The sequence below is a fragment of the Pan paniscus genome, chromosome 1 (genome assembly GCF_029289425.2).
Source record: "Pan paniscus chromosome 1, NHGRI_mPanPan1-v2.0_pri, whole genome shotgun sequence".
Taxonomy (NCBI): Eukaryota; Metazoa; Chordata; class Mammalia; order Primates; family Hominidae; genus Pan; species Pan paniscus.
In genome coordinates this window covers 104,149,012-104,159,899 of record NC_073249.2, presented here as the reverse complement: position 1 = coordinate 104,159,899, position 10,888 = coordinate 104,149,012, and the positions used below count along the sequence as shown (strand labels likewise).

The 10,888-nt window shown below is 41.0% G+C and overlaps 2 long non-coding RNA genes across 2 annotated transcripts; one reads left to right on the top strand and one right to left on the bottom strand.

The window, feature by feature from the left end:
- The first annotated feature begins 1,139 nt into the window (after window positions 1–1,139).
- On the top strand, window positions 1,140–8,877 carry LOC134730764 (uncharacterized). Its single transcript, XR_010112719.1, has 2 exons — window positions 1,140–8,114; window positions 8,470–8,877. It is a non-coding gene; the product is annotated as an uncharacterized LOC134730764 (long non-coding RNA).
- On the bottom strand, window positions 8,514–10,888 carry LOC117974492 (uncharacterized). Its single transcript, XR_008621889.2, has 4 exons — window positions 9,749–10,888; window positions 9,444–9,604; window positions 8,885–9,000; window positions 8,514–8,622 (listed from the first exon to the last, which is right to left on the bottom strand). It is a non-coding gene; the product is annotated as an uncharacterized LOC117974492 (long non-coding RNA).

Genomic DNA, 10,888 nt, shown 5'->3' with positions numbered 1-10,888 from the left:
CTAGAGATGCTGCCCAGATGACTGCAAACCAGCCATCCTTACTTGTTTTACCATTAGTAGTGCTATAAAGACGGTGGTCCAATTTCATGAATCTTGTAGGATTTTTTCAAATACAGCAATGTACAAATATGCTGCCCCAGCAGAGCACACTGGACACTCAGGCATGGTGCTGGAGTTTGTCATCTCTTCCATGGCCTTCTCTAGACCGTAGCACTTACCTCATGTTAGCACTTTATATTCTGCAAAGAGAGAAACAAGGTGGTCTAAATTTGGAGGAAAAAAATTGGGGGAAATTTTATTTGAGGTGCTTAACTGATTACTTTTAATTTGTAGAATACAATCCCAAACTCTGACAATACTCCACAGACTCCAAATCTATCAGGCAAGTTTTTCCTGTCCTTTGCTTTCATATAAATCAAATCATAAAGTGTGTAGTGGGTTTTGGGGGAGTATAACTGCGCAGTGGATTCCTGTTGCCTGCTGCCTAGACAGAACCAATTTATCAAGACAGGGGAATTGCAATAAAGAAAGTTATTTACCCAGAGCTGGCTGTCTGGGAGACCAGAGTTTTATTATTATTCAAATCAGTCTTCCTGAGCATTCTAGGACCAGAGTTTTTAGGGATAATTTGGTGGGTGGGGGACAGTGAGTTGGGAGTTCTGATTGGACAGGTCAGAGATGAACTCATGGGGAGCTAAAGCATGCTCTTGAGCTGGGTCAGTTCCTGGGTGGGGGCCACAGGATCAGATGAGGTGGTTTATCCATCTGCGTGGTGCCAGCTGATGCATCGAGTGCAGGGCTACAAAATATCTCACAAACCGATCTTAGGTTTTACAATAGTGATGTGATCCCCAGGAACAACCTGGGGAGGTTTAGAATCTTGTAAGCTAGAGGCTGCATGATCCTAAACCATCATTTCTAATCTTGTGGCTAATTTGTTAGTCCTGCAAAGGCAGCCTAGTCCCCAGGCAGGAAGGGGGTTTGTTTTGGGAAAGAGCTGTTATCATCTTTGTTTCACAGCTAAACCATAAACTAAGTTCCTCTCAAAGTTATTTTGGCCTGTGCCCAGGAAAGAACAAAGACAGCTTGGATGTTAGAAGCAAGACGGAAGCAGTTAGGTCAGATCTCTTTTGCTGTGATAATTGTCCCAGTTACAATTTTTTCAAAGTCGGTCTCAGGAGCAGAGGCATAGGTTTGATTTCTTTCACTCAGTCTTACATCTATGAATTTTTCATGTTACTCTTGTGGTTATTTGTTTCTGTGCGCAATCCTTTGTATGAATATCGGCCAACTTATCTATTTATTCTACTGTTGCTGAACATGTTGACCTAAAAGAAAGAGGCTGAATCACAAAATAGAATCTAGAGTTTACTTGAGCCAACGTGAAGACAGCTGCCTGGAAGACTCACACCCAAAGAACCTTGGATCTGAGCTCCCTTTGGCCTTTGTCACAAGCAGGTTTTTAAAAGTCAAAAGAGGGGGATGCACAATGGGCTGATAGAAAGGTGCCCGTCAGGAATTCTCATTGGCTTTCAGAAATAGCATTGATGAGAGCTTGGCTATCCCTTGTTATAGGGTGTCGGATACAGTGTTTGGTGTGGCATTATTAGATTAATTTACAGCTACCTGGGGTGATAGCAAGCAGTTTCAACAGATGAATACATAGCTCAAAAAGAAGGAAGCAGAAAGTGGTTGCTGTCTTGATTTAATGTCTCTCTGATCATGTGAAGTGGCTCACATTCCTCAGATAAAAGTTCTTTAAAAAATCTTTCTTCTTGAAAGCATTGATGATCAAAAGCTCAGCCAAGGTGTCCCTCTTTGCCAGGAAAGCTCATTCCCAGATAGTCTTTCCCACGCTGAGGGCAGAGGAGGAAAGGAGCTGCCTCACTGAGGAATTTTTAAGAGCGCCCAAAAGCTCAATTGAAAGGGTGACACCGAGTAGAAAAAAAAGAAAAAGAGAAGAAAAGAAAAAAAAGAGGAGAGAGAGACCTCAGTTAAGTCTGCAGCTATCACTCGTTGAATCATTTCTAGTCTTCAGATACCATAAAATCAGTTTTCTCAGAAGCAGGAAATATATAGCATTAATTATTTGAATAGTACACATATAATTCACACAAGAATGAGAATCACAAACAGAATCCATATGCCAGAACAGTAAGGGAACCTATTCCATTAGGGAGCCAACGAAAAACATCAGGGAAAACATCACATCCCAGTTCTTCTTTCATGATTTCTTGTAGCCAAATGACTTCTAATTTTTTCTAGATGAGGTTCTACTTCATGGGAAGTATTTATTTATGTATATGCAACAAGAGGTTGTAAACACCACACATCCACCTCCCTGCTCAGCTAAATCCATCATCTAAAGCGGGCTGCGGAGGCTGCTGTTGCTGGGGCTCTCCCCTTGGTGTTCTGGGCTGTGTTGTACTAAGTGGAGAAGGTGGTTGTGGGCAAGCGTTGTGCAGAGATCACAACCAGGTGGGCAGGGGGCTGCTCTCTCCACACTATCAGTTGACAATGTACAATTCCTTTTATGAACTCTTGTAAGTGCTGCTGTATCTACCCATTGTTTTTGTTTTGTTTTTATTTTTTTGAGACAGACTCTCTCTTTGTCTCCCAGGCTGGAGTGCAGTGGCACGATCTTGGTTCACTGCAGCCTCTGCCTCCTGGGTTCAAGCGATTCTCCTGCCACAGCCTCTCAAGTTGCTAGGACTACAGGCAGACGCCACTGTGCCCAGCTAATTTTTGTATTTTTAGTAGGGACAGGGTTTCACCATGTTGGACAGGCTGATCTCAAACTCCTGACCTCAGGTGATCCACCCACCTCAGCTGCCCAAAATGCTGCGATTACAGGCATGAGCCACCTAGCCCAGGTTCTACCCATTTTTAAATAAGGCTAATAGTGTCTTTGAAAATATATATCATCTAAAGTGACGCGATTATCTAGTACAACCTTAGCCAGTGAATGAATAGCTTTTTGATGAGCTGTGAAAGAGGCTACAGTTTCATCAGCAATACCTTTCTTTCTTTCTTTCTTTTTCTTTCTTTCTTTCCTTCTTTCTTTTTCTTTCTTTCTTTTTCTTTCTTTCTTTTTTCCTTTTCTTTTCTTTCTTTCTTTTTTTTTAAGACATGGTCTCGCTATGTTGCCCAGGCTAGATTGCAGTGATGCAGTCTCAGCTCACTGCAGCCTCAACCTCCCTCGCTCATGCAATCCTCCCACTTCAGCCTCCCAAGTAGCTGGGATTACACTGACGCACCACTACCCCCGGTTAATTTTTGTATTTTTTTAGTAGAGACGGGGTTTCACCATGTTGGCCAGGGTTTTGAACTCCTGACCTCAGGTACTCTGACTTCCTTGGCCTCCCGAAGTGCTGGGATTACAAGCGTGAGCCACCGTGCCCGATTCTTTTTTGAATGTTTGGAAGAGTTCGGCTGTGAGGCCATTTGGTCCTGGGCTTCTCTTTGTTGGGAGGTTTTTCAGTCCTTTTATTTGTTATTGGTCGTTCAGGCTTTCGGTTTCTTCTTGATTCAATCCTAGTCGGTTGTGTGTTTCTAAGAATTTATCCATTTACTCTAGGTTATCCAATTTGTTGGTATAGAGCTGTTAATGATAGTTTCTTATGATCCTTTTTACTTGTGAGGCTTCTGTTGTAATACCTCCACTTTCATTTCGGATGTTATTTATTTGAGTCTTCTCTATTTTTTTCTTAGTTTAGCCAAGTGTTTGTTAATTTTACTTTTTCCAGAAATACAACTTGGGTGTGAGAGGCCTACATTGCATCACCACTGGAGGCCAGTAGTTCCCAATCGGCCTGGGAAGAATAGTAAGATGTTGTCTCTCCTAAAAAGAGAGAGAAAGAGAAAGGAAAAGGAAAAAAAAAAAACCCAACAACTCAGTTTTGTTTATTTTTCTGTAGTATTTCTATTCTTCAGCTGATTGACTTCTGCATCGATATGTTGTTTCCTTTCTTCACTGAACTTTGGATTTATTTTGTTGTTTTTTCCCTGGTTTCTTGAGGTGTAATGTTTATTTGAAGTCTTTCTTCTTTTTTAATGTATGCATTTATGGTTATAAACTTGACTCTTAGAGCTGTTTTTGCTGTTTCCAAAGATTATGTTGTTTGTTTTCACTTTTGTTTGCCTCAATCAAATTTCCCTTTTGATTTGTTCTTTGATCAGTCAGTTGTTCAGAGTTATGTTGTTTAATTTCCATGTATTTTTGAACTTTCCAGTTTTCCTTACGTAGTTAATTTTTAGTTTCATACCATTGTGGTCAGAAAAGATAATTGATCGGATTGGAATCATTGTTAATTTGTCTAAGATGTACTTTTCATTATTTTAATTAATGTATAACAGTTGTACACATTTTGGGGATACACATGGTATTTTGATAAACATATACAATTTGTAATGATCAAATCAGTGTAAGTAGTATATCTGTCACCTCAAAACTTTATCTTTTCTTTATGTTAGGAATATCCCAATTCCTCTCTTCTAGTTATTTTAAAATATACAAGAAGTTATTTTTGCATATACTATCAAATACTAGAACTTATTCCTTCTATTTAACTATATTTTATATGCATTAACCAATATCTTTTCTTCCTTCTCCCCTATCTCCTTCTCAGCCTCTTGTAACCACTAATTTTTATATATGATATGACACATGAATTCAATTTTTTCTACTTGTTTATTTTTATATGGTTACAAATATGTTACATCAATTGCTTAAAAAGAAAATCCTCAATCATTTGTTGAAATATTATGTATTTTTAAATACATTGCTTTTTTAAGATTGTCAAAAATCTGTTCTCAATATAGGTATTGGTTTATATTTGGACTCTATTTTCTTTTGATCCATTTAATTGATCACACACCAAAGCTCTGTTGTGGCCATTACAACTCTGTGATTGTTCTTTAAATCAGGTGGAGCTAGCCCTCCAATTTTGCACTTCGTTATACAGGCATTTTTGTTATGCTAGTTCATGTTAATTTTAGAATCAGCTGCCATTTTCTACCAACGATGCATGCTGAAATTTTGAGTCAGATTGCATTGAATTCATAGATCAAATTAGGGGAAACGGACATCTCAACAATATTCTTACACATGAACAAACAATATCTTTCCAGTTATTAGGCCTGCACTATGTTCTCTGTGAAATATGCTCTAATTTTCAGTCATATTCACATTTATGGATTTTATACACTTGACATTATTGTAAATGGTATTCCTTTTACATTTAAATTCTGCCGTGCAATTGCATAAATACAATTTATTTTTGCATATTGATCTTATATCCTGCTAGAAACAAATGCTTTTTGAATTCGGGTTTGATCGGCCAGTGGCAATATCTTTGGAAACTTTCATATTTACCAGGCATGAAGAATCTTTCTCATTTCAATTGGACCTTTATCACCAGCCCAAGGGAGAGGAAAGTCCTAACGCATATCAAGTTCTGAGGTTGGGAAGAGTTGTACTTTGTAGATAAATGCATGTGAAATGTTCTGTATGTTCACCAATAAGTTTTCCTTAAGATTACTCATGCAGTTATAAGGCTGCCCATTTGCACTTGTGTTTAGCTGCAATACTATAGTTGTAAAATTTGGAAGCCAATGTTCTCCCTTAGTTTAAAATTTAATATTCAAGAATTTACTCCAGTATTATGTAGTGCCAGAAACTTTGGGATGATATGCAATGATATGTCCAGCAAATATGAGTTTGTACCTGATCCATATTAGTTTTATTTCTGATGTGATCTATTATAAAATGAGACCTTAAAGAGCTTTAAAATAATTAATAATGGCATGCTGAGGAGATTAGTTTGTGGGATATTCAGTAGCCGTAGGAAACAGTAGTTCCTACTCTGTATCTCAAGTGAGAGTCCACTCTTCAGTATGTCAGCTTCAAGACCCTGATCTGCAGTGGAATTTGCAGCCCCCTGCTGTGTCAACTTCATTACTTCAAGGGAGGGTGAATGCCTTCAGTTACTTAGGTCACAACTGACACATGTAGCATATTTTGGTACCTCTTCAGTTACTGACCTTTATGCCCACTCATGTCAGGCTTGCTCACCTGAGTGATTCACAAGATCACATTCCCAATGCATCAGATCACTGTGTCACAAAAAACCAAAAGCATTTATTTGTCATTATGTATCTCTCCTGAATTTCAACCTTGATAGGCTAACATGGCTCACAAACAGCTTTAAATTTGGCTTCTCAAATGTCTGTCTAATGGTTTACAAAAGTCCAGTTACTCAAATGAATTTATCTTACAGTCCGGTTTCTATTGTTCCATGCTGTGCCTCTGTGACATAAACCAAGAGTCAGTATATAAAAAGATTTATTCCCACTGGTTTATAACCAACCAATAACTAGTATGCCTGTTATATATAGTTCTGTGCATTGGGTTGCCAGTCTCCTTCCTTCTTTCACCTGATTTTTATTGGAAGTGGAGATGATGTAATGTTATGGGTCACTTCTATTAGCGTCCCTGGACTACAGTTCTACCATCTATTTTTTAAGCTGTTTTACCTTGTTATATAAGATCTGCATATTTAGTAGCATCATTTATGTTATTAATAGTTAACATCAATGGTAGTCACTTCTTTGGTTAGGTCAGAGACTAAAATCTGAAAATTAGAAATCCATTCTTTATTTCAGGTGTGTGCATGCTGTTGTGTTGATCCCTCTCCTCTCCCAGAAAAGTCATTGTAGGCCCAAGTCGATGAAGGGACAGACTGTGAAAGAATGGATGCAGAGCATGGACTAAGTATGCAGTGCCCACTAAGTCGAAAATGTTGCTAAAGTTGCTTTTCTGCGATTGTCTAACATTCCTCTGAGTCACCTCGTCTGCTGCTTAAGAACCCCAAAGCATTTTCTTCACTGTCTTGTGGCCATTGTTATAAACTCCACTCTGTTCTTCCTGTGTCAACTACCACACAGTCTGTTTCATTCCATGGCCCTAAAGGCAGAGCCATTTTTCCAATTTTAGGTACACTAAGGGTATCCTGTTTCTGCAAAACCAATGGATGTTAGTGGTTCTCTTAGTTGTTGTTGTTGTTGCTGGTTTTTTTTTTTTTTTTGACGTATGAGGCCATAATTGGAGTAATGTGAAAAATATTTTTTCCTCCAGAAGTTATTAGATGCTGCTATATCCAATATTTGTTCTATCAGTACACTATAATGTATCCCAGCTATGCATTTTATATTTCCTAAAACTTCACTTCTGAGAAGGCCCTTCACGAGTTTTTAGAAATTCATGGCCCACCCAGCAGCATTACTAAGTCTTCTGGAGTCTAGCCTCATGGTCTTTCTGTTGATTTTCCTGCTGTCAACATGTAATCTGTGAAATGAAACAAAGGGAGGGGATCCAGGCCAAGACTTGGCGACATTCACTTATGACAGTCGGCAGTCAGACACCATGTGCAGAGATCCTCCAGATCCTGTTTGACCAGCATCTTTGGGAGGTTAAGAGCCCAGCCCTGTCAGAACCACTATTCATTATCATTGACCCTTTCACCAGAATGTGTGTCGGCTGCTGATTTTCTCACCTCCAGGCAACTCAGGCTGAGCTAGGAGCAGAAATCTTAAGCTCTTGTCACTAAGGACTCTTCTGTGCTTCCTCTGTATCACCCGCCATAACTAGCATAATGCTTTACTCACAGGGGCTCAGGAAATGCACTTGTTGAGCTCAACAAATTGAGAATCCAAGTTGCCTGATAAGCAGAGATGTTATGGTGTAGAGAATTGGATAGGGTAAGCAGAGGAACAAAACAGTATGTCATTTTGTTGTTATTGTTGTTGTTGTTGTTTCTTAGAGTACAAAAATTGTGACTGGCAACTGCTGGGGAATCCTAAGGCAGGACTTTAGTCCCTAACCGCCCCCTACATTCTCACTATATTCATGGAAGCTGCTTTACTCCTTTCCACCTTAGGTATTTCATCTATAATTAGAGGATAAAACACACAACTTCTAAATGCTAGTACTATGACTGATATAGAATTTATTTTGGACACAGGTGAATCTTGAAGTCTGCAAAGCATTTCAATTACCAAACAGAGGCCAGGCACGGTGGCTCATACCTGTAATCCCAGCACTTTGGGAGGCTGAGGTGGGTGGATCACCTGAGGTCAAGAGTTTGAAACCAGCCTGGCTAACATGGTGAAAGTCCATCTCTACTGAAAATATAGAAAATTAGCCGGGCATGGTGGCATACGCTTGTAATCCCAGCCACTCAGGAGGTTGAGGCAGAAGAATCACTTGAACCCAGAGGCAGAGGTTGCAGTGAGCTGAGATCATGCCATTGCTCTCCAGCCTGGGCAAAAGGAGCGAAACTCCATCACAAATATATATATATATATATATATAATATATATATATAAGTAGACAGAAGATAGATCATCTGTGATTACTATGTCAAGGACAATTTTAGAATTCTTGTTAAACTCACCTCTTTCTTTTCACAGCTGGCCAGGACTTAGTCAGTATCTACTGAAACCTTGAATATCTTGGCTGTGTTAACTGTTTTGACCCAACATGGAGTGAAAATGTTGGTTGTACCTTGAGATTCTGACATCTGGTTGAAGTCCAGGGTCACTGGCCCAGGACAGGTCATTCAGCTGTTTGAAAAAAAACAGAAGAGAGACCAGGCCATCCACTGAGGTAATCTCCATGCAGCATAGACCACTGGTTCCAATGAACCCACCATCACCATACTTCTCAGGAATCGCTGGTCACTAGACTGAGAGTTCTGTGAAAGCTGAGATCATATCTTACTAATCTCTGTGTTCATGGTTCCCAGCTCAGGGTCTAGCACTGAGGGAGTTCTCAGGAGAGTGTTCATCAATTATTGAATAAAAGCAATTGCAAACCTCCTCTCACCTGTATTCCTGTCCCAAATGTCCTTTCGGGGGTGCGGAGATTTCTCCCAGGATGCAGCAAATCCCTTTCCTTAGACTGGCCCTTGCCTTACACCATTCATGCCCCAGGATCCCTCTCTGTGGGACATTAGAGGAAAATGAGTCTGTTCTGAAGAAGTCCTCTTATGGTTCCCCCTGTCGTTAGGAGCAATGTCTTCACCTAAACTCCCACTCTCTGGGTTGCCACAACACCCCAATGTGGGGGAACTTCCATATTTTCTTAAAATGCTATGTTTCTGTTCTTTCTCTCATGGGCTTGAGTTCCTTTGGGGAGACATTAATATTGAATCCCAAGTGTTTAACACAATGTAAAGAAAATTAAACACCTATAAATATTTATGAGATATCATTTGGAAACCTCCTTCAACTGTAAGTACAGAAGAATATTATAAGTATCACTGCTTTGTATACTAGCAAGGGACGCTTACTCTGGCACCTGACCTAGGGCAGAGCTTTTTATGTAAGAATGGATGTCTCCAACCCTTCTCCCAGCATGGTTATTCCCTCTAACCCACACTGACCTGAAGAGCATCCACTGCTATGGCAGCCCCAAGGTCAAGGCTCCTGGGTCTGGGGCGGGGCTCATGGTCGCATCTTCCCCCCTTGGAGTTGCTGCTGCCCCCTCACTATAAACCAGCTCTGATCCACCCTGTGGCTCTCCCTGGCCAGGGGCAGGAGACTCCTGTGGAGTAAATTTCTCTCTCAGTCCCCACTGCTCAGCTCACGCTACTCCTTGAGGGCTTGGATGATGATAGGCATTGCCCATTTCCCCTGAGGCTTCTGTCCCAATTTGTCCTTATTTCCCCCTTCTTTGGTTTTCATTTACCAATGGCTTGTCCTTTGTGGGTTGTTCTCATCCCCTAAACCTGCTGACTTTCTTTCTTTCATCTGTTCCCTCAGTTCTGGGCTTCCAGTGTGGGGACTCAGCTCAGGCTCCTGCAGGAGACACACAGAGTCAGGTCTCAGCTGCAGGTCCTGGGTGGCATTAAAAACCATCTCAGTTCCTCAGAGACTCAGAGAAAACAAAGTAGGAAGGTACCTCAGAGAGGAACAATAAGCCCCTAACTCACTGAGGAGGAAAGTGAAGCCAAGAAAGACTAACACTCTCCCAGGCTCCCTCACCACATGGTGGCAGCAGATCGACCACACAAGCCTTGGCCTCAGCCTCCAGGTCTAAAGCAGCTAACTCACCCTCCAGGAACTCACTGCTGCGTTTCAGAAAACTTCGGATCAAAAACAGCAATTTCCACTGTGAAAACAAATAAAGTAAAAGGGCTTTTCCTTGGACAAACGCTTTATAACCGTTCTGCAGTCCTAGTATTTATGCTCAGTCAGTTGTCATTCACTGGCTGGTAGATTGGGGCAGGGAGCACATAAAGATTAAGTAATGCTTAACACAAGCCTGCTTTCCCAGCCTGGGATCTCAGCTCCTCCATTCTTCAGGGAGTTTCCTCTGCTGAAACTGCTGGAGAGTCTCAGCCCTCATGTGGGTCATTTCTCCATGATGATACCTGTTATTTTCTTCCTCTCCTGGAGAAAAGACAGGGCAGAGATTGGTTCTGGGTATCCACAATTCTAGGTTTTCTCCTAAACCAGCCAGGTCAGCTGGAAGCAGTCATGACAGAGAGGTCAGGTCAGTGACGAGGGTCCTAGGGGAGCAGGGGGTCACAAGGACAGCCCCTCATGGAGATGGTCAGGACCGTGACATGGGCAACATTTGACCAATTCTGCTGGGGATAATGTGCCAAGGATTAAGGGGAGGATGCTGCCATAAGTAGAAAGAGGAAGAACCAAAGGAGTAGGAGAAGAAGGAAAATAAAATGATTTCTATAAAGATAGAAAGAAAGGCAGAGCCCAGAGGCAAGCCCCATGTCACAGAGGGTTAGTTCCAGGTTTTGGATCCTAACCAAGAAATTCCTGCTGGACTTTGCTCAGCCCAATTTCAAAAAAGTTTTGGATCAGTGAC